At 37.6% G+C, this 22,500-nt stretch overlaps 1 pseudogene across 1 annotated transcript in view; it reads left to right on the top strand.

Moving 5' to 3' along the window:
• LOC309654717 (gem-associated protein 2-like) overlaps positions 1-22,500 on the top strand; it is a 50,003-nt pseudogene that overhangs the window by 15,751 nt on the left and 11,752 nt on the right. The window lies entirely within an intron of this gene.

Here is a 22,500-nt window from a genome sequence, read left to right as displayed (position 1 = left end):
GTTTGGTGGTGCTGAATTCTCTTAGCTTTTGCTTTTCTGTAAAGCTTTTGACTTCTCTGTCGAATTTGAATGATATCATTGCTGGGTAGATTAATCTTGGTTGTAAGTTCTTCCCTCTCATCACCTTAAATATATCGTGCCACTCCCTTCTGGTTTGCAGAGTTTCTGCTGAGAAATCAGCTGTCAACCTTATGGGAGTTCCCTTGTATATTATTTGTCATTTTTCCCTTGCTGCTTTCAATAATTTTTCTTTGTCTTTAATTTTTGTCAATTTGATTGCTATGTGTCTCAGCGTGTTTCTCCTTGGGTTTATCCTGTATGGGACTCGCTGCACTGCCTGGACTTGGGTGGCTATTTCCTTTCTCATGTTACGGAAGTTTTCGACTATAACCTTTTCAAATATTTTCTCGGGTCCTTTTTCTCTCTCTTCTCCTTCTGGGACCCCTATAATGCGAATGTTGTTGAGTTTAATGTTGTCCCAGAGGTCTCTTATGCTGTCTTCATTACTTTTCATTCTTTTTTCTTTATTCTGTTCTGCAGCAGTGAATTCCACCATTCTGTTTTCCAGGTCACTTATCAGTTCTTCTGCCTCAGTTATTCTGCTATTGATTCATTCTAGTGTAGTCTTCATTTCAGTTATTGTATTGTTCATCCCTGTTTGTTTGTTCTTTAATTCTTCTAGGTCTTTGTTATACATTTCTTGCATCTTCTCAGTCTTTGCCTCCATTCTTTTTCCGAGGTCCTGGATCATCTTCACTATCATTATTCTGAATTCTTTTTCTGGAAGGTTGCCTATGTCCACTTCATTTAGTTGTTTTTCTGGGGTTTTATCTTGTTCCTTCATTTGGTACATAGCCCTCTGCCTTTTCACCTTGTCTTTCTGTGAATGTGGTTTTTGTTCCAGAGGCTGTAGGATTGTAGTTCTTCTTGCCTGTGCTGTCTGCCCTCTGGTGGATGAGGCTATCTAAGAGGCTTCTGCAGGGTTCCTGATGGGAGGGACTGGTGGTGGGTAGAGCTGGGTGTTGCTCTGGTGGGCAGAGCTCAATAAAACTTTAATCTGCTTGACTGCTCATGCATGGCGCTGGGTTCCCTCCCTGTTGGTTGTTTGGCCTGAGGCAACCCAACACTGGAGTGTACCTGGGCTCTTTGGTGGGGCTAATGGCGGACTCTGGGAGGGCTCACGCCAAGGAGTACTTCCCAGAACTTCTGCTGCCAGTGTCCTTGTCCCTTATTGAGCCACAGCCACCCCCCGCCTCTGCAGGAGACCCTCCAACATGAGCAGGTAGGTCTGGTTCAGTCTCCCCTGGGGTCACTGCTCCTTCCCCTGGGTCCCGATGTGCGCACTACTTTATGTGTGCCCTCCAAGAGTGGAGTCTCTGTTTCCCCCAGTCCTGTCAAAGTCCTGCAATCAAATCCCACTAGCCTTCAAAGTCTGATTCTCTAGGAATTCCTCCTCCCATTGCCAGACCCCCAGGTTGGGAAGCCTGACGTTGGGCTCAGAACCTTCACTCCAGTGGATGGACTTCTGTGGTATAAGTGTTCTCCAGTCTGTGGGTCACCCACCCAGCAGTTATGGTATTTAATTTTGCTGTGACTGCACCCCTCCTACTGTCTCATTGTGGCTTCTCCTTTGTCTTTGGATGTGGGGTATCTTTTTTGGTGAGTTCCAGTGTCTTCCAGCGTCTTCCTGTCCAGCAGCTAGTTGTGATTCTGGTGTTCTCACAAGAGGGAGTGAGAGCACGTCCTTCTACTCCACCATCTTGGTTCCAATCAAGGGGTTAATTTCAAATGTAGAAGTCAAGCTGCTGCCTGCTGACCTCTCTTCTGGCTCTGTAACTCCTGATTCCCTTTAAATTTAGTCATTTTTTTCCAATCAAAAAGAATCCTAGGAAAGAAAGTACTCAGCTCTTAGAATCCCTTATGTATTCTAAGTCACTCCCAGACATTTTAGATGAAATCCAATAGATGAGAGTTGCTGGAAAGATATGCTGAGTTTTTCATCCCAAACAAGGTTTGGCTTGAAGCCATAAGGATTTCTTTTTTTCATCTTGAAGGATCATAGCCCCAGTTGTTTCCCCCTACCCTATAGTACCTCAGTGTCTGCTTTGGAATTAAATTGTATTCTCCTGGCCTAAATGAATTCATTGTTTACCTTCCCAAACACCTAGATTACTCACAGGCTTTTTAGGGCCAAAGAGGATGTATGCTCAAAGACTGAAATAGGTTTAAGCACTGTACACATTTCCATCCCAAACAGGGATTACAAGATTACCCTATTCAGGGACCAGTCTAGAGCGCTTCTCTGTTGAAAACAGGATGATTTGGCAAGGCAAAGGAAAACAAAATCCTTTTCACAATGTTTGCTCAGGGGGACTTGAATTTAAAACCTAAGGAAGAGAGGAAGGTGGGGCAAGGTGAGGAAAGATGTAATTTGTATAATTGAAGTTCTATTGATGGGAACACCAATACCGCCAGATTTAATTATTCCTTTCATCTTGCCTTATTTCACTCTTGAAGATCAATACACTCGTCCTCTTCTGAAGAAGCAATGAGTTCTACAATCTAAACATAAATTTAATCATGTGCTGCCATTTCAGTGATTATAGACTCTGTCAAAGACATAGCCCATTATAACTATTTTCTCAGTCATTTGCCATAAGAGAAACACTTCAGGCAACACTAAAACTTAACTTAATCACTAAAAACAATATCAGTTCCAGAAATGGGTCTTATTAGATGGCCATTTTACAAAAGGAGTAAAGCTCATTTCCTAATACTTTAATTTTCTTCAAATTGTGTTTACATACAGAAATTGAACTACTGCCATATTTTGTATGAACCATAAATGGAATGTTATCATGAATATTGTTATTAAACCTGATTCTTAATGCAGCATATGCAAATTTCTAAGGTCATTAATCATTGTGGGTAATTTACTTCCTCTCTAAAAAGAAACTGTATGTTAATGCTAAAAATGAGTAGTAAGTATAGATTATAGAAATGGTTAAAAAGAAATAAATTGAACTGTAATATTAGAAGACAAAACACTTATCAGAAAAGTGGCAGCCCAGATGACCTCCAAAACTCATTCAAATCCAAGAGATTTCAGATTAAATATGAATTACATGAACAAATGTAAAATTGTGAAAGATGCCAATTGTGTTTTAACTGTAAGCAGATGTTCCAGTAATGCCAGAAACATACCTTATGGTACTTATGTCTTACAATATGATTCTATAGCATAAATATGAAGAAATTCAAATATGTATATATCAATGAAAAAATAAAAGCATGACAGTTATTCAATCTTATTACAATCAAGTACAGTAATACCACATACTATGGGAAATTAGAAGTATGTGTGTATATGTGAATGAACACGTGTATGAGCATGTGTATGTGTATGTACATATGTGGGTATGTATGTCTGTTTTGTTTACATAGATGTAAGACTGTTATGTATATGTGTTTTCAAGTGTGCTCTTGATCTATACAAATAAAATTGATAAATATATCTCTTTGGAGGAAAAGGCAACTTGCTTAAAGTCGTTTTAAGGACAAAAGTAGGATCTGTTATAACATCAAACATTTTGTTTTAAAAATAGGAATTTAACAATATGTAGAAATTCATGACAAAATCAACTAAAATTATCCCAATTTTTTTCAAAGTAGTGAGGAGTAATTGCTGATTAAAATGATTTTAGGAGACGCTCTAAAGAGTGCATTTTATTATTCTGTTAAATTTTTTTATTATGACCTATTTAAAACTCACAAAATGTCTACAGAAAAGATAAAACAAATGTCCTGCAGCTATTATCAGATTTAGTTAAATCTACCATTTAACCATATTAACTTAAAAAAATGTTATATTTTTAGTAGGAGGTCCTGTATGCTCTTTCAGAAACTCACTTCTGTCCTTGTCTCCCCACAAGTAGTCACTGTCCTGAAGTCTTGTATCCTTTCTGTTCATGATTTTGCACTTTTTAATCATGTTAAACATATAATGCTTTATCTGCATGTTTTTATACTTTATGGAAATAACAATCCTATTGTAAATGTCACTTCATACTTACCTTTCTTTGCTTAAAATTATGTCTTTGAGATTTACTTACTTTGATACATATTTATATTGATAGCTCTAGTGAATTCATTAATTGCTATATAAGATTTACTGTAAAAGTATAACACTTTATCTTTGTCCATTCTCAAATTGACAGACACTTATTTCCACATCTGTTGTTCTTTTAATCAATCAAGCAAGGATTATTCTTGTACATGTCCCCTTGTGCACATATGCAAAAAATATGCTATGGAACTTGACTAGAGGAAGAATTGTTGAGTTGCTGAGAAGGGCATCTTTGACTTTATTAGATCAAAAAATTGCTTCCATTGTGTTTGTACAATTTATATAGTGGTGTATGAACTTTTATATTATCCCACATCCTCACCCAAACCTGTTATTATCAGGATTTAAAAATTTTGTCAACGTGAAAGATATAAAACGGTAACTCAACATTTTGTTTCAATTTGCACTTTGCTAATTGCAAATAAGCCCGTCATGACATGAGTTCCAAATATTTTTCCAGTTTTCATTTGCTTTTATAGTTTAGTGATGGTATCTTTCCAACTTTCTTTCCATTAATTTTTTTCTATTTGTATTTTCTTGTTATTGTTTGCTTTGTGTTTACCTTTTGTCCTTTTTCCTCCAGATTTTTTTTTTTAATAAATTTATTTATTTATTTATTTATTTTTGGCTGTATCGGGTCTTCGTTTCTGTGTGAGAGCTTTCTCTAGTTGCGGCGAGCGGGGGCCACTCTTCATTGCGGTGCGCGGGCCTCTCACTGTCGCGGCCTCTCCTGTTGCGGAGCACAGGCTCCAGACGCGCAGGCTCAGTAGTTGCGGCTCACGGGCCTAGTCGCTCCGTGGCATGTGGGATCTTCCCAGACCAGGGCTCGAACCCGTGTCCCCTGCATTGGCAGGCAGATTCTCAACCACTGCGCCACCAGGGAAGCCCCTCTAGATTCTTAAGGTGAATTCTTAACTTATTTTCTCCAGTCTTCATTTTTTTCTCTATTTAAATATGCATTTAAAGCTTTCCTTTGGTTCTTAAGACTTTCCTCTGGAGACAATGGTTCATCCAATGCAGTAATTTAAACAGTGGGAATTTTAAGAACAACAGGCTGAAGTATGTAACAGTTGTTTAAAGGAATTCTTTTGGGTTCCTTGCTATCACATAATGCAGGTGACTACCAAGCTGCCTAGCTGGTTGGGGCTGGGTTTGCATACATAGTACAAATTTAATTGCGCTTAAGCTGGCATGCCCGGTAATCATGAACAAGTGCTTTTTCCAATTAAGAAGCTTCAGCTCTGCTCCCTTTAGGTTGTCTTACAAAGAAAGAAGTTAGAATTCTGTTTAATAAGATCAGTGAACCCTAGTCAGCGGAACAACTTCTAGAAACGTAACTGAGTGACTAGGGAGTTATCCTTAGATACTATCAGCTTAATCCAGTGTCTTCTAATTATGCCTCTCAGTACATATTATTGTTCTCGGAGAGCAATCAAATACTTTATCTGGAAACTTCCTTTTTGTGTGTGCGAAAGGCCAAGATGGTTTAAAATATATATAAGTATATGTAACATTGCCCTCTTAAAACAAATGACTTATGGGCAGGGAGTTGCAAGCTGATTCTATGGAGGAGAACCCAGGTCCCTCCATTGGTCAAACTTAGTTTTTTCTCTAAAAATAATGTGGAAACCTGAGGTGTATCACTAAAACCATTTACTTTATGTATTTATGACTTACTGATTTTTCTAGCAAGTTTTTAGAAAACAAATTTATGGTTACCGGGGGAAAGGGGGAGGGGAGGGATAAATTGGGAGATTGGGATTGACATATACATACTACTATATATAAAATAGATAACTAATAAGTACCTACTGTATAGCACAGGGAACTCTACTCAATACTCTATAACGACCTATATGGGAAAAGAATCTAAAAAAGAGTGGATATATATATATATATATATATCAATAACTGATTCACTTTGCTGTACACCTGAAACTAACACAACATTGTAAATCAACTATACTCCAATAAAAATTTAAAAAAAAATTTTAATATCCAAAATCTTTAACAAATAGACGATTAGAAATCATCCCCACATACCTTGCAGATATGATAGCCATGCATTACAGCATCTTATAGATCACTGTCTTTGCAGATTCATCATTCAATTTAAATTGGCTTCCATTATTATTGTTTCATGGGTTTCAAAATCATTTCAATTATTGGTGTCTTTGTCTATCATTGTGTTTCAGAAAATATGAAAAGAAATTGCCTTTATGAGTAGAAAAACATTTTCTTTTTTTAAGATCTATAAACATGAATAACATAGAGAATAGATCCATTTATAGGCCCTCCATTCTATGGACCCATACACAATTTCTAAAGAAGAGATTATGACTCTAGAACCACAATTCCTACTGAAGAAGGAAATATTTTGACTTTTACTTTTTTCTTTTTGATTTCTTTTCTCTTTTTAAGGAATTAGGTGGGTACATTTGATAAATGGTAGTTGGTAATAGTTTCTAGGATCAACCATGAGAATGACTGGCCAAATCTCATCTCTAGATGTTTTAATAGTCATCTTTTACTGCAAAAGTCATGAGGGTTTTTTTTCCTCCTAAAAGGCTATAAAGAGCAAACTTTATACATTTATGCCAATAATGGGAGTGGAATTTAGTGATGTGCTCATAATTGTTTAAAAATTGATTTTATGTAAGAGAAAAAGCCCCAATTTTTAGCCTTTGCTAAGCTATAGTGTAAATACGCCCACCAAGGTTGATTTCAAACTACCAATGTGACGTCATGAAACATGGAGTTGGGATGAGAGTCATAGCGGCACACCATTATATATATTTCCACCATATAGATGTGAGTAACCTCAATATTTTTATAGGAAATATTAAATTAAGTAGGAATTAATGAGTTTTGAATGTATATTACCTTTATTTTCTTTATAGTTTATATAATTAATTTTAAATTAACAGCTGTCTTTAATAATTGATTATCAAAGTTCCTAAAAATTTAACTCTTGTAAGACTGTATCAGTGTCTACAGCACATCACTGGTTGGGTCTCTCTGTGTGGTTTTATGACTTGCCTTTATAAAAAGTTTCTAAGTGAGACATAAGAGTTGAGGTTTTCAGGGAAATTATTCTTTTACCCAGTAAATAAATTTCCTATTTCTTTTGGAAAAAAAAGATAAAGAAATATATATATATATATCATTCCATTTATTTCCCATATTTTCTAGTCAATTTATGTTATATTTTCATTAGAATTAATTAATTATAATTTTACTAGTACTTAAAGAGAAACATTTTCCTGTGACTGAATTTGTATTTATACTAAATTTTGTTTGAAGCAAGTAGATTTTATCATAATTAAATTAAAAAGTTACAATTGTATTTCTCTGTTGTTAAAACTTAGCTCATTTTTGTAAGGTTACTAAATAGTTTCATTAGTCTATTTTGGATTTTGTAAGCAAAATGATACAGAGTAAAAAATAAGGGCTTAGAAATCAAACTGTCTTAGATTGAAATCCTGGCTCGGCTGTTCACTAGCTGTGTGCACTTGAGCAATTTAGTTAATTCTCAGTCTCAGTTCCTTATCCTTAAAATGGAAATAATAACACCCCCACTTCTAAGTAAATCTTATTTACTTCTGTGTAAATATGGTTAATAAATATGTGTATTTGAAATATTTGATCTCTAAAAAAGTTTTGAGAGAGCTTATCAGCTTCTCTCACTCCTTCTCTGTCTGAATTCTGCACTTAATTTTGTATTTATTCATTTTCAAATTGAAAAAATTATTATAAGCACCCAGTTAAACAAGAGTATAAAAAAAAATAAGTCTACCTCCTACCCCAGACCTCCAACCCCCCCTCCAAAGGTATATCTTCCCATTAAATTCTTCCAATTTCTTATTCTCTTTATAGAAATAATCAGCACACACTCATAATCTATGTATGTATGACTGTTCAGCATCTTGTTTTTTTACCTAACAATACATCTTGGCAACAGTCCTATCACGTGCACATACAGCTGCCTCATTCTTTTGCCTGGTTGCATAGGACTATTCTAGGGATGCACCATCATTTATTTGACCGGTCCCTTGTTGATGAAAATTTAGGTTGCCAGTGGTTTTTTTTTTTTTAAATTATTACAGTGAACAACTTTGTACATACATCATAGTACACATGTATAATAACACTAGAATAGGAATTTTATGGAAAGGAAATTACTGAGTCAGTAATTTCTTCATTTATATCATGCAGAGTTACTGTGAGAATTTAATGGAATAATTCAGATAAACTGCTTAATGTAAGGTCCCGCATATAGTAAACAATCAGTAAACATTCTATATTATTAGTAGGGCACCTAGGGGTCTCAATGCCTGCAGGCAAAGCAGTATCCAGCAGCATCAAGGAAGCTCTCAAACAGAGAGGCAGGTGCTGGCTGTTGGGAGCATGAGCACTCTGGTAGCAGGTGTATATGAGAACAGCAGAGGGATCAGAGGGGATGTGGGCAGAACACTGAAGGTGCCTGCTCCAAAAGCATTCACTACATTATTTTATTTTTCTTAAAGAGTGACATAGATGTCATTGGAAATGGTCTTACTGGACCCAATAATTATGTTTTAGGCTTAAATGATAGATCGTTGAGTAAAATGATCATTTTTGTTCTGCGTGATATAAAACAACCAGTATGACTTAATTTTTCATGTTTTAGTTGAACACTTTGGCAAGTTTTAGTCATTTTATGTAGGCATTTAAGGCAAAAGAAGTTTAAGCTTTATTTCTTAAGTTTATTCCGTAACATTTAGTACTGATATCAGAGCATTCAACCACCTTCTACGATGAGAAAGCCAATAAACTGGAAACTGGTTTATAATCTCCAGTATCAGGCATTCGTGTCTTTGGCATTAGAGCTGATGTATCGACTCTGCTTTGTGGTTCATGCCAAAGCAGGGGCCTCACAAATCCCACTTTTTAATTGGATTTTTTCCCTTTTTGTAACAAACAACTCTCTATTTCTATATTAGGAAATATTCTTCTTCCCTGCTGAGTGCTTAAAGGTTAAGCATTCAAGAAAGGAGGCAGATTTATTCTGGCTTTTTATTTTCACATATTGGATTGCTTTCTTAGTATTTACTGAGCATTCAAAATGTGAGAGTTTCTGAAAACTAAGATGCCCTGCTTCTTGTCCCTGAAGCTAATAATGAGAAGAAAAGAAACCATTAGAACTAATAAGATATTTATTTATATTTAAATGAAGGACAACTGTATGCATTTTTTTTTTCAGCAAAAAATCTATGTATTTAACCTCCTTACCAACGATCATACTATCCATAGGGAAGTTCTGTAGTTATCCTGTGAGCCTAACTTGGAACTATGCATCTTTATAGTTGCTCTGCCACGACGTGCATAAAGCATGTCTACTGTCCTGTCTACTTTCAGGGAGGTTATCTAAATCTCAGAACCCAGAGTCTATTTATGGTCCTGGATGCCAAGCTACTTCTGCTACTAGGCTATTTAAAACATTTTGTGAACAGTTTTTATTTCTAATGACCGGGGTGCTTGTCAGTAAATGACAATAAAAATCAACACCAGAAGGCGGTAGGAGCTTGAGGAGGCTGGTGGGTGCTGGTTGGCAGAACTGGCCGCTGGAATGACTGCAGGGCTCATCTGCGGTGGCTGCCAGCTGCTGGTGGAAGGGGTTACTGCCCAGGTGGCTGTGAGGTCTAGCGGAGATGTCTGGGTGGGTGGGGGTCTAAGCTGCCCACTTGCACTAATGGGTTAGATGGAGATTTCCAAAATGGTGCCTGCCAAAGCTGATATTAGCAAGGTAGCCTGAAATTGCACAGATGGCTCTCCCCAGCGTCTCAAACTCCAGGGAGCATTCCAGCTGGTTCCTAGTTCTTGGGCAGATGCTTCAAGATTAGTAAGAAGGTCCCCTTCACCGCATAGGACCATGGACCCATGGACCACATCCACGCACTTTTCAATCTGGTGTTTTTGCACTGTTTTTTGGCTTGAGTGAGTCTGTGCACAAGTCCTTTAATAGCAGGTTTTCCATTCCCTGTAGTTCTATAATTTTCCTGGACATGTTCCCCATTGGTTTTCAAAGATAGATGTTTTGGGATTTGGTTTCTCCTGTGCAGATCTAAGGGTTTGGGTGCCTGATGTGAAGCTCAAATCCCTTGCTCCTCAGGGAAAATAACTGTGTCTTTGTGAATCTTCCTGACTGTGGATGACCACAGCTAGGGTGTGGTGTTTTTCCTTGGTGTAATCGTATATCTGTTTCTCCTACCCTCTAACACTGTCCTTTTACCCTTTGCTGTAGAGACTGTGTTCATCCTGTTCTCAGGTCCCTTGAAGAGAAAATTATTCTGTATATAGTTGTAGATTTGCTGTGTCCTTGGGAGGTGAGTTCAGGGTCTTCCTATGCCACTATCTTGAACCCTCCTCTCTTTTATTCAAATACACAGATCTCTTTTGCTTTTCCTCCTGCTTCTTTGGCAACAGTTTCTAAGCAGGACTTTCATACTTCCTGGAAACGTTCATCCTAATTCCCTGCCCCCAACCTTGTGCCTGTTAGAAGTCACATTCTTCTAGGATCCTTTCCTGACCCCCAAAGTCTAGGTGAGGTGTTTTGGAACTTTTCCTGTTGCATCACACCCTGTGCTTCCCTCCTTTCCCTCATAGCAGTTATCACTTTTCAGGGGACTGTGGATTTACCTGTCTTTATTCCTGACTGGTCTATAAACTATTTGTGACACCAGAAGTCATTGGCCTTATTTATCTCAGTAACCCCAGTACCCTAACACAGTGCCTGGCACAGAGTAGGATCTCCCCAACAATTTGCTAAATCAATGACTCCTAATTCTATGTCTTAGCCCTGGCCTGTTTGCTATAATATAGCTGCCTGCTAAGCATTTCTAACTCAGTTTCTAGCTAGTACCTTTGCTTCGATATACCCCAAACTGAAATCCACTTCCTCCAAAACTCCAGATTATCTTTTCTCTCCATGGCAACACTGTTATTCCAATCCCTTGGACTCCAAACCCTGGCATCATCTCTGGCTCTTCTCTCTCCCTTGCCAGCCACATCAATGAGTTGACAAGCCTGTAGAATCTACTTTTTCAAAGTCTCTCCAATCTCTCTCTTTTACTATTCATGCTTCCACAGTTCTAATATAAAAGATTTGGTACATTTTGACTAGATTACTAAAATAGACAGTCTTGTGGGTTTCAATCTCCAATTTTCTTCTAATATATACCATTATTAGATTAATTTCTGAATAGTTCCAATTATATAACTTCCTTGTTCAAAATCTTCAAATAGTCCCTATTCTTTATCTAGTTAAACAAACAAATAGCCTAACATTTTAAGGCCTTCAATAATATGACACTGATCTGGCTGTTTATTTCTATTTCTTACTATTTCTTGCTCACTATAAGAATGTGATGCTTCAGTCAAACCACACCATTCTACCAGCAAGTCCTGTACTTTCTTACCTGAGCACTCTTGATCACTTTCTCCCCATTAGTAGAATACCCTCCTTTCTACCCACCATATGTTGCAGGCCTCCTCGTGAATCAAGTTTCATGTTGGAGGCTGCCTCCTGCATAAAGCTTTCCCTGATTTCACTTGATGAAATATGATATCTCTCATTTTTAAACCCCCAGAGTTCTTTGTTTCTCTCATATGGTACGCATCAGTACCATATTGTACCTGCCCTTTATTATAATCATAATAAGACTCTGATTAATACTCTTTTTTTTTCTTCCTGTAAATTCAGTAAAGATAAGGATGATGGCTTATTTTTATTATCAACCTACCCAAGCACCTTGTACATGTATATATATATACACACACACACACACCACACACATCATAATGTGCAAGGTCTCATGAACTCACTGCTGAAACATCCATCCCTCTGCTCTCTTCTTTGCATATATTCATTAGGAAACATACACTAATACACTAATCATGGCTATATTTTTATATTCCTATGGTATCTAAGATGTCTCACTCCTTCAGCTCATAACCCTTTTGTAAACTAACACTAGAGACACTGTAGGATCAGCTCTGTGCTCTCCTGCATATCAGGGAAACTCGCTTTATGGACCTGTACGCCAACTAAAGGGGGACTCTCCCAGGAATCACCTGCATCTCTGCATCTCCTGGGGCTTCAGACAGACACCAACTCCTAGACAGCTTCACAGAGTGCAGCCCTTTCCCTTTCCAGGTAGTATTCATGTTCATATTTCCAGATTAAGTCACTAGCCCCTCTGAGACTTGGAAATAAGAGAAGGTTGTTCTTAGCGTGAACAAAAGGGACTTCATGCCTGACTTGTTCCCCAGGGAGAACAAACATGGCCATGTTTGCCCTCACCAAAGCACATTTCCAAGCTGAAAAGGACAGGGCATATTCATCTCTTTCCTGTTTAGAGTAATGGGGAGCCCAGCTGGGGCAGTTACTGGGTTTACAAAGAAAGAGGCAAAATTTTGGCAAGTCTTAGGGAGACCTAGCAACAAAACCCATTTCTCCCACCCCCTTTCCCATCCATTTGAAATGCAGGTTGCTTCAAAGCAGCATGAAATCCCTGGGAATTTCTTGTGCCCTTTCAACAAATCAGCTCTATGAAGGAAGATGACTCAGTCTCCTTTGCCCCCAAAAGCCAGAGCCAACTCTGGCTACCAGCAGTCTTAGCTTCACAAAAGAACATTTTACCCCAGGTCCCCTTCCCCCACCCCCCCCCCCCACCCCCGACTCCAATCAGTCTCCTTGCTGCTTCAAATGGCATCAAAGAGGGCATGTGTACTCTAATTATTACTGCTCTTCTGGAAATACCTTTTTTGATGGCCTGTATGTGCAAATGTACCCATTTACAAATGGACACCTCTACTTATCAAATAGAAGAGGCCAATGCAAAAGAAGGAACTCTTCTTCCTTTACACTGAGTTAACTTTTTTTGCAAAGGGGGCAGATCAGCTCTGGCCAATTATGAACTGGTTCTGCTGACTCTCAGCAATTTAAGTGTGTTAATTAAACTAGGAACTGCTTGCCTTCTGTGGTTCAGTAGAAAGGATTTATAAGTTGAATGTATATATATTTTAAATAAAATGTGTCTGCTGATTCTTTGTATTGGTCTGTGAACCAGTCCTGAGTTGGCCTGAAGCAAGAGTGCTGATGGAAAATTGAGACCCAGACACATTTCATTGCCTGATGGATGGGAGAAGCCACCCAGCCATGTTGCCTCATTTTTCTCGGAAGGAGGAGAGGTTGCCCCTCTGCTCAGAGAAAATAAATCGCAGGGTCAGAGGTCAGAGGTCATGAGTCCATAAAGCTTTATGATCTGTAGCCGACACTTATTTCTCTTGGATAGAGAAGCAGGAGAGAGAAAACTAAGCTTATTCTCTTTTTTCATGTCCTATCTATCTCTCTGAATTTAATTTCCTTGTTGTTACGTTCAATCCCAGAACATTGCTTTCTCAGTGTTTCTATTATTTATTCTTCCCTATCTCATTCCTTTTTACTACTGTTTGCTCCAGCATCCTATTTACCTTTTCTCAGTAGTGTTATTACTGTTTTATTTGTTTCAGCCAGCTCTTCAACCTTCCCCAGGAACATACTGTTAGTGACAACCTGCTTATTGACAAATTCCTGCCTCCGTGAAGAAATGTTGAATTAAATTATAGAGATAAACTCTTTGTGCTCTTGTAATTTTTTCTATTAAGTTTATTTCCTTAATTCAATATTTTTTTAATTTCTACATTTTATTTTGGCTTGGTATAGACAGAAGGAGAACAATACTTACACTATCTTTTTCACATTTATTTCTAATTCTTGCTTTCTAGTTTATTTAAAAATATAAAAGGTTTAGATAAAAATTAGGCCTAAAATCCATTATCAATTTCTCAGCAAATTTAACATTAAAATGAACCTGAGTACATGCATCTATGTGATTTATTTGGAACGATATATTATATTTCTGAATGTTAATGGAGATGTCCATTTTGGTTATTTAAGCAACAAAAGGAGTAAGAACAAAATAAAGAGTACAGCAGGAGAGCTTAACAAATCTTACAAAAAATAAATAAAAATTTAAAAAATGAGTCTGGAAGAGAAGAAAAGGAGATCAGAGGCAGAAAGAATGTTACAGAATGAATTTGGAATGAGTCATGTGCTCCTCCACAGCCATCACAACCCTCCTAAACTGTCAGTTTAGTGCTATAACATCTCAGCTAGATTGAAAGCTCCTTTGAGGCAGGTCTGTGTCTTGTGTGGAATTCTGTGTCTAGTCTCTAGCACAACTCCTGACACACAATGAGTACTCATTAAGTGTGTGCCCAATGAGTCAGTGATTGAATGAAATTATCAAAGACTTATGATAATGGGGCTCCTACTGCAGGGTTGTTCTGTCACTAATCTGTTCTCTATCAAGCTGTAGCTCATGTCATATTTCTTGTGGTCCTCCAAGTGTGCTGTGTTTTCTCACTTCAAGTTTCACATACTGTTCTTTCTGACTGAAGCAGACCCCATTCTCCACCCATCTTTACCTACTTGTTCTGTTTAGTGTTCAGTTTAGATGAACTTCCTCAGAGAGCTGGGTGAGGTGTTGCAACAAAGAGCATGCATCAAACTCTACTGGAGTCACATGTTTGACTTATCTGTACCTCTCTCTAGACTAAAAGTTTCTTAAGTGTAAAAAGAGTCTTACATATGTCTGTATTTCCAGTGTCTGGCCCAGAGCATGAGGCTGAGTAGAAGCTCAGTAACATGCTTGTTGAATTAATAATGAACAAATGAGCACCAAGAACAAGAAAAAGAAATGGAGAGAAGAGAGAAGTAAATAATGATGAGAAGGGATGTATTATTGCAAAGAGCTCATCTGCACTTACCTTGAGAATACAAGGTAAAATAAAGCACAATCTTATCAGAAAACTGCATTGATTTTGATGCTAGTGTCATCCTATGTGGACCATCTGACTGGGTATGTGTGCTGTTCTGGGAGAATACAGGTTAGTAATGAGGTTGATGAGAACAGAATGTTCAGTTGGACTACAAATGACTAGAAGGCACATGACAAATAGGGTGTGTGGGCATTATCCTGGCCATGAATGGAAGACAGTTTGTTGGGTTGTCCCATTCTACATGCTGGAACTTTCTCCCCACTACCTTCTAACACATTCCTTTTCCTCTGATTAGGTTTATATTTTTATTCACTCCATGAAAATACCTTATTAATTTCTACTTCACTGTCTTTTCTCACAATATCCTTTTTTGTTTTTTCTTTTCCCTTTTCTTGTTCACCTATAAAATATGATTATTCAGAAATCAGCTCAGTTGGGTATGGGGTCTGGGTTTTTCCAAACTTGTGTTGGCCTGCTAGTGGATGGAGCAAGGGCCCAGCTTGTCCCTGGATAGGGTCTGGCAGGCTGGAATTGCAGGCCACAGGATCATGGTTTTCTTGCACCTGGTATCTGCCCCCTGGTGGGTGAGGCTGGTTCAGAGGCTAGGGCTGGCTTTCTGGAGAGCAGGGCTGGAGCCTGCCTACTGGTGGGTGGAGCTGGGTCTTGGTCTTCTGGTGGACAGGGCCGTGTCTAGAGGTGGCTGTGGGCTCAGAAAGTCTTTAGGCAGCCTGGCTGCTGATGGGTGAGGCTGTGTCACTGTCCAGTTAGTTGTTTGACCTGAGGTGTCCAGCACTGGCACCTACAGGCTGTTGGGTGGGGCCAGGTCTTGGCACTAATGAGCTAGAGGGTGGATCCCAAGATGGCAACTGCCACCAGCAGTGTTCATGTGGTAGCATGTTCCCAAATATAGCTGCCACCAGTGTCCCCAGGGTGAGCTGCAGCCACACCCTGCCTCTCCATGAGACTCTCTAAGACCACTAGGTAGGCTTGCCCTGGCTCTTATCAAATTAGTCCTTTTGCCTTGCATCCTGGTGCACATGAGATTTTGTGTGTGCCCTTTAAGAGTGAAGTCTCTATTTCCTCCAGTCTTGTGGGTTTCCCAAAATTAAGGCACACTGCACTTCAAAGCTAAATGCTCTGGGAGGTCATCTTCCCAGGGCAGGACCCCAGCCTGAGAGCCTGATGTGGGGCTCAGAACTCTTACTCTTGTGGGAGAGCCTCTTCAATATTATTCTCCAGTTTGTGGTTCACCCACTCAGGGGAATGGGACATAATTATATCATGAGTCTGCCCCTCCTACCTGCCTTGCTGTTGTTCCTTCTTTATGTATTTAGTTGTAGAAGATCTTTTCTGATAGGTTCTAGTCTTTTTCATCAATGGTTGTTCTGCAGACAGCTGTGATTTTGATGTGCTCATGAGAGGAGGTGAGCTCAGGGTTTCTCTACTCCACCATTTTGGCCAATCTGTGGGCATAGAGGGAACATAATTCAACATAATAAAGGCCACATATGACAAACCCACAGCTAACATCATTCTCAGTGGTGAAAAGCTGAAAACATTTCCTCTGAGATCAGGAACAAGACAAGGATGCCCACTCTCACCACTTTTACCAACATAGTTTTGGAAGTCCTAGCCATAGCAATCAGAGAAGGAAAATAAATAAAAGAAATCCAAATTGGAAAGGGAGAAGTAAAACTGTCAGTGTTTGCAGATGACAGGATACCATACATAGAAAATCCTAAAGATGCCACCAGAAAACTACTAGAGCTCATAGAGGAATTCGGTAAAGTTGCAGGATACAAAATTAATATACAGAAATCTGTTGCATTTCCATACACTAAAAATGAAATATCAGAAAGAGAAATTAAGGAAACAATCCCGTTTACCATTACATCAAGAAGAATAAAATACCTATGAATAAACCTACCTAAGGAGGCAAAAGACCTGTACTCTGAAAACTGTAATATACTAATGAAAGAAACTGAAGATGATACAAACAGATGGAAAGATATACCATGTTCTTGGATTGGAAGAATCAGTATTGCTAAAATGACCATACTACCCAAGGCAATCTACAGAATCAATGCAATCCCTATCAAACCACCGATGGCATTTTTCACAGAACCAGAACAAAAAATTTTTAATTTGTATGGAAACACAAAAGACCACAAGTAGCCAAAACAATCTTGAGAAAGAACAGAGCTGGAGGAATCATGCTTCCTGGCTTCAGGCTATAATACAAAGCCACAGTAATCAAAAGAGTATGGTACAGGCACAAAAATAGACATATAGATCAATGGAACAGGATACAGAGTCCAGAAATAAACCCATGCACTTAAGGTCAGCTAATCTATGACAAAAGAGGCAAGAATACACAATGGAGAAAAGACAGTCTCTTCAATAAATGGTGCTGGGAAAACTGGACAGCTACATGTAAAAGAATGAAATTAGAACACTCTCTAACACAATACACAAAAATAAACTCAAATAGGATTAAATGTAAGACCAGACACTATAAACTCATAGAGGAAAACATAGGCTGAACACTCTGACATAAATTGCAGCATTATGTTTTTGGATCCGTCTCCTTGAGTAAAGGAAATAAAAGCAAAAATATGCAAATAGGACCTAATTAAATTTAAAAGCTTTTCCACAGCAAAGGAAACCATAAACAAGACGAAAAGACAACCCTCAGAATGGGAGAAAATATTTGCAAATGCTATGACTGATAAGGGGTTAATATCTAACATATATAAACAGCTCATACAATTCAATATCAAAAAAACAAACAACCCGGTTAAAAATGGGCAGAGGAACTGAATAGACATTTTTCTAAAGAGGACATGCAGATGACCAACAGGCACATGAAAAGATACTCAACATCCCTAATCATCAGGGAAACGCAAATCAAAACCACAATGAGATATCACCTCACACCTGTCAGAATGGATATCATCAAAAAGAACACAAATAACAGATGCTGGCGAGGATGTGGAGAAAAGGGAACCGTTATACACTGTTGGTGGGAATATAAATTGGTGCAGCCACTGTGGAAGCAGTAAGAAGGTTTCTCAAAACACTACAAATATAACTACCATATGATGCAGCAATTCCACTCCTGGGTATATATCTGAAAAAAACAACAGCACTAATTTTACAATTGCCAAGATATGAAAGCAACCTAAGTGTCCATCAACAGATCAATAAAGAAGAGGTGATATATATATGTGTATATATATATATATATATATATATATATATATACACACACATACACACACACACACAATGGACTACTAGACAGCCATAAAAAGTAATGAAATTTTCCCATCTGTAGCAACATGAATGGACTTGGAGTGCATTATGCTAAGTGAAATAAGTCAGAGAAAGACAAGTACTGTATGATATCATTTACATGTGGAATCTAAAACAAAACAAAAACAAAAACAAATTAGTGGGACTTCCCTGGTGGTGCAGTGGTTAAGAATCCATCTACCAATGCAGGGGACACAGGTTCGATCTCTGGTCTGGGAAGATCCCACATGCCACGGAGCAACTAAGCCTGTGCACCACAACTACTGAGCCTGTACTCTAGAGCCCACGAGCCACATCTACTGAAGCCCACGTGCCTAGAGCCGTGCTCTGCACAAAAGAAGCCACTGCAATGAGAAGCCCGTGCACCCCAATGAAGACCCAATGCAGCCAAAAATAAATATAAATAAATTTATAAAAACAAAGATGTACCAAGACTGCCACAATATAATGTTAAAAAAAAGAAAGAAAGAAACAAAGTAGTAAATATAACAAAAAAGAAGCAGACCCACTGATACAGAGAACAAACTAGTGGTTACCAGTAGGGAGGTGGGGAAGGGTGATATAGGGGTGAGGGAGTGGGAGGTATAAACTATTGGTTGTAAGATAGGCTACAAGGACATATTGTACAACATGAGGAATATAACTAATATTTTGTAATAATTGTAAATGGAGTGTAACCTTTAAAAATTGTATAAAAAATTTAAAACTTTAAAAAAGTATATCAAGTCAAGTTTCCCTGCCTCCAGGCTAATATAAGACTTCCAAACGAATCTAAGCCTGTCATCTCAGAACACCTGCAATATTGCCATCTACATTACACAACCAATACAGGATATAATCATGAATAACATTATATTTTCTACTGCTTTATCTACTCACTTTGTCTCCCAACCAGACTAGAAACTCCTTCAGTGCAGGGATTACAATTTAGACTTTTTGTAATCCTTCAAAATATTTGGTCTGATAATATTTTATTTACTCAATGAATACTTGCTGATTGAGGAAAACAGTTTTGTAGATAACTTTTAAAAATATGTTTATGTACATGAAATTTCTAAAAATCTTATATTTGTATTTGTATGGAAATATGTTAATATAAATGTTTCAGACATTACATGAAATTTCTAAAAATCTTATATGTTCTGGTATAATGTTATAAGTAATAATCCTAGTTATTACTTTAAAATGTATATCTCAGAAATAACTAATTTTCTTGTCAACTGCATTATTATGAACTTTCATCAAATCTTTAACCGTGGTCATTTTTAAGTCTTTCGTCATTTACAGACAGTTCTGGGTGTACTCTGATGATTTTGCAAATATGTTCCTATAAAAGGGTTTCATCTTCAAGAAATTCATGGAAAAGACTCTGACAAGTACAGGTTTCTGGTAACTGACTGTACTGCTGAACTGAATGAATAAGCATTTTCAGAACTCTAATGAAAAACTGATGAACTCATAAAAGTGCTAACAAAAGATCAAGATGAAAAAAAAATTAATTACATGGGACTGAGTGAACTGATGAGGATGAGTATAATTTTTGTGACTTTCTGTCTGAATTAAAAAAAAAAAAAATCCCACAAGGACTCAGAGGCAAAGAATATACAAATCAATTTTCACTGCAAAGTAAAGGAGCTGTTACAGTGGAGGATTACTGGACTGAATGTCAATATTATGACATAGTATGAGTGTGTTTCATGTTTGGTAATTGCAATCATTGTTGCTTTTGTTGTGGTCATCCATGTACAATGCTTGGTGTCAGTCTATTTATCTCTTGTAAAAATAAAATACAGTGTGTGTGTGTGTGTGTGTGAAAAAAAAATATATATATATATATGTTTATGAAGTACCATGGTTCTCAAACAGTTTTCTGGTTGTCCTCCCCCAATTTTTGCCTTTGATATAAAATTTGGGACATCCTGGTTCTATAATTCTATATGTATATAGGTATACATGTATAAATATAATTATAGATAAGTAGAAGTAACTATTTCACTGTTTCATTTTAAACTTTATATTCAAGAAGTTCTTATACTTGCAAGCTTCTTTTCTCTTATTCACTCCTTAGAGGGTATGATAAATAGTTGTTTACTGCCCTTTGAATAATAGACTGTCACAAATGTTACTTCTGGTTTTCTCCTTTCTCGGCTAAACAACCTTAGCCCCTTTAGACATTTAAATGCCATGAACAGATGCTCAATATTACTTGGTGGCTGGGCATGATTTATAGTGCTTATTTCTGGAAGTAGATGAAAATAGAAGCATTATGTATTTTTAAAGCTTTTCTTTCACATATGGCATGCTTTACAGGGAGTGAGGATTTGGATGAATGGATAGATGAATACAGCTAATATTCTCATTTCAGTCTCATCTAAAAAGAGGGGAAACACAGGAAACATCATAATGGAAGCTAAAATGCACAAGATGCTATTTTACTATTAACTCAGACCTTTCTTATGCCAGATGGTGTTGGAGGAAAGCTTTTGTTTTCTTGATGATGGGCATCTCCTTTGAATTTTGCTAGCCAGACATGTTTCCTCTCTTCTAGGCATTCACAGACACTGTGGCCTTCTTTTACGTACCTCTTGCATGCAGTAGTTGGTTTGCGTTTCCAGGCATTGACTATCCTTCTGATTGGTTTCTGGGAGAGGAATTTATGCTTCTTGATGTATTGATTTTAATCTGCAAGGATTCGGATAACCATGCATACTACCATAACACCCTGTAATAGCACTCACCACATTAAAATGTCATTTACCTATTTTCCCGTCTCTCTGAAACCCATACTACACACTCCCAGTTATCAGGAACTCTTTCTGATTTATCTTTCTATTCTAGTCTGGCATATGGCAGATTCTCACTAAACATTTCTTGAGTACGTGAACAAATGAAGACCAGAAATTCAAGTCTACTTTGATATTTAAAGGAAGTCTTTATACTTCCTGGAATCACATGGGACAGAGGGAACGTTTATTATAAATAGATGCCTATGCTGTGTCTGTAGCACAGCACATGTTACCTCATTTAATCTTTTCAAGAAATTCATGAGCTATTCCCTTATTTGCTGCCATTTGTTAGCTATTTACCTATTTGATATATACTATGTTGTATCTTTTAAAACACTTTATCATTTAATATTTTTAATGATCCTTTGAAGCAGGTATTACTGTTCTTCTCATTTTTTAAATAAGGAAGTTGAGGCTCAAAGAAGACATGAAGTGTTTGAATCCGTATCTACCTAACTCTAAAACCCAAATATTTCCTACTTGACCATAATGACTTGGAGACAAAATGTTTGGGACAAATAGGTTATTTATGTGACTTTTCTGCTTTCTTTATTTTTCCTCTAATACTGGTATCTACCACTTCTCCTTGTGCATCTTGCATTAACTCTCTTCTAGACAGAAGACCTTATTATTCACTATAAAATATAGAGAAACCTCATTGGTCATCTTATAGGCTGCCAGTCCAATGTTAAGTCAATAAATATATTCCCGTGATGAACAATCCTTGGTTCAATCGGTTGTGACCAGATTCTTAAAGTCACATTCCAAAAAGCTTGGCTACCTTTGCATAAGGACCTGCCTTGGCAGCTCTTCCCAGAAGAGGCCTGTAGGTCTGCCAGTTGCTCAGAATTTCATGAGTGGTCCAGTCACAAATAGAAGATGCTCTCAAAGGTAAGTATGAGACCTTCATCAGTAGAGTAATTTTAAGCACAGCTTTACTAAAGCAGCATCAAATTCTAATTGGATCTACTAGACTTAATTTAAGGAGCCACAGTGGACTAATTCTAATATACCGTTACATCCAATATATCAGCACAATATTATATGTAAGCAACCGTGTGTGTGTATAATGTGTAAAATGGGAGAAGGGATCGGGATGTGAGAGCAGGGTGGTGGACTGAAAACATTACTTTAACCTTGTTTATTGTACCATAACAGGTCTTGGTATTGCCCCTCAAGAAAGACATAAGAGTAGAGAAGGAAAGGTAACTAAATAAGCAAAAGAGAAAGATGTTGCCATACTAGTAAAACTAGATCCTAAGATGAAAGGAAACTTAGAGGTCAGCTAATACAACTCCCTAAACCAAGGGGAATGTCATTTCCATTGTCATCTGTGAGTATCAACCATCCTCAAAAGGATAGATCAGAAGATTATCATTCCTCATTTTGAAAAGATGAAGACAGAGAGGA

This window comes from Balaenoptera physalus, assembly GCF_965194825.1.
Source record: "Balaenoptera physalus genome assembly, chromosome: 2".
Classification (NCBI taxonomy): domain Eukaryota; kingdom Metazoa; phylum Chordata; class Mammalia; order Artiodactyla; family Balaenopteridae; genus Balaenoptera; species Balaenoptera physalus.
The sequence above is the reverse complement of the archived record's forward strand: the minus strand, read 5'-3'. Positions and strand labels throughout refer to the sequence as shown.